Source organism: Arachis duranensis, chromosome 9 (assembly GCF_000817695.3).
Source record: "Arachis duranensis cultivar V14167 chromosome 9, aradu.V14167.gnm2.J7QH, whole genome shotgun sequence".
Taxonomy (NCBI): domain Eukaryota; kingdom Viridiplantae; phylum Streptophyta; class Magnoliopsida; order Fabales; family Fabaceae; genus Arachis; species Arachis duranensis.
Window position 1 is genome coordinate 59,591,403 of NC_029780.3, and position 2,158 is coordinate 59,593,560.

The 2,158-nt window shown below is 39.7% G+C and overlaps 1 non-coding gene across 1 annotated transcript; it reads left to right on the top strand.

Moving 5' to 3' along the window:
• Window positions 1-252: 252 nt before the first annotated feature.
• LOC127742320 (small nucleolar RNA R71) lies at window positions 253-360 on the top strand. The gene has a single exon (XR_008003507.1). It is a non-coding gene; the product is annotated as a small nucleolar RNA R71 (small nucleolar RNA).
• Window positions 361-2,158: the final 1,798 nt, after the last annotated feature.

A 2,158-nucleotide genomic window follows, 5' to 3' on the forward strand; every position in this document is an offset into this window, starting at 1 on the left:
CAGGTTGGTCATTTCACAGATGCTTCGATTTAGTGCAGCAGTCTTTATGCCAGAAGATACTTCTGCAATGGCCCTTGAACGACCTTGCTTCTGTCTGTGATTCCAAGTAGATTCAGCTAAATCACTGATCAATTGCCAAGCTTCATCAGTGGTCTTGTACTTCTTCATAGACCCATTGCTGGCACATTCCAATGTGGTCTTATCTTGGGGCCTGATACCTTGTGTGACATAGCTGAGTAGCACGATCTTGTCAATCATGTGGTGGGGGCATGCTTCCAGAAGATTATTGAAGCGCTCCCAGTATTCAAAGAGAGTATCATTGTCATCCTGAACAATTGTAGAGATATCCTTCCTCAGTTTATCAGTAACTTCAGATGGGAAGAATTTCTCCAGGAACTCCTTTCTGAGTGTATCCCAGTTGGATACGTTTGCTAGAGGTTGAGTGTAGTATCACTCTCTTGCTTTTCCGTCAAGAGCGAACGGAAAAGCTTTCAGCAGAATTGAAGTTTCATCAGCGCCATCACGTCTGACAGTAGAACAGGCTGCTTGGAAATCTCTCAAGTGCTTGATAGGCTCTTGAGCAGGTAGGCCATGAAACTTTGGCATCAAATTTAGCAGTGCGGTCATTATTTCAAAATCCGTAGCTACCGCTGGATGATGCGCTTGAAACAGTTGCAGTGTAAAATCAGGAGCTCCTTCCTCCTGAATGGTAATTCTTCTAGCTGCCATATTTTCTGCACGTAAAACAACCGAATCAGTAGAACGGGGGCTGGTTTCTTCCTCAGATTCACTTTCAGATCCGCCCTCAGAGCGGACTAACCTACAATGTTCTCGCCTTATTCGGGAAATTGTTCTTTCAATTTCAGGATCGAATATTAACAAGCGCGGATCAGGAAGTGAACATGTCATTTGACAGAAGAAACACGCAGCTCATAGTAGCAAAATTAAAGAAAATGCAAATAAATAAATTCTAATTAATAAAATAAGCACTCTATTGCAACTCCCCGGCAACGGCGCCAAAAATTGATGAGGATGCAGAAGATGGTGAATTAAAAATTTATTAAAATGGTTACGTTGCAAGTATAGTTCTTAACTCACCGAAAATCTGCCTATCAATTTAGAAATATGTCACTGAAAGTTTAAATTAAAATTACTGGGAGTTTTAAGTCCCAGGTCGTCTCCCAACGAGTTACAGAAAAGTGTGCTGTATTATTAATCAGATATTCCAAAAAAAGTTGAGCTAAGTAAATTGGGATTTAAATTGAGGAATTTTAAATAATAAAAATGAAAGGCCTTGATTGGGAATTGATTGGTTAGACTCTCTATCATTGATGGTGTGATTGTAAGATTAATTTATAATTAATAGTTGTTCTGTTTGGTTATCCCTTACTAGATAAGTGAAAGTCAAACAAGTGTAAATGCCAGATCTGTTCACAAGTTGCAACCCACTTAGTTTAAAGGAATTGGCGTCGGTGACAGGATAGCGATCCAACATTTAACCCAATTACAAATTTTTTCTTTCAATCCTTCCAACTCAAGAGTTCCCTTTAATCAACTCCCCATCTAGTAATAAAACTACTCACGCATTGTAAATAAAGAATTCATGGCACATGAAAGGGAATTAAAAGAAGACATGATTATTGGAATGGAAATTAAATTAAAAAGAAATAATCCTTGCATTAATTAATCATAAAAATATCTGAATGACAAAATTGAACATAACAAAGAACATGGAAGAATAAAACCAAGTTAAGAGAGCAAACTAGGGTGATGAAGTCTTGATGAGGAAAATAACTCTTCTCGATGTTCCAATGCTAAGATCAATTGAAAATTAAAATTCTCAAAACTAGAGAGAAAAACCTAAGAGAGTCAAAAACTAGATCTAAACTACTCAATGAATGTGTCTCTTGTTTCTGCATATTCTCTGACTCTAGTCTGCTTTTCCGGGCCGAAAAACTGGGCCGAAATAGGGTCCAAAGTCACTGGTTTCAGATTCTGCAGTTTATGCAGATCGCGCATGTCACGCGATCGCATCGTCCATGCGTACGCATCGCTAGCGCTTTTCCTCTTCACGCATTCGCATCGCCCACGTTACCGCGTTGCTTGTGCTTTCCAATCCGCGCGGCCGCGCAAGCCATGCGGCCGCGTCACTGCGATT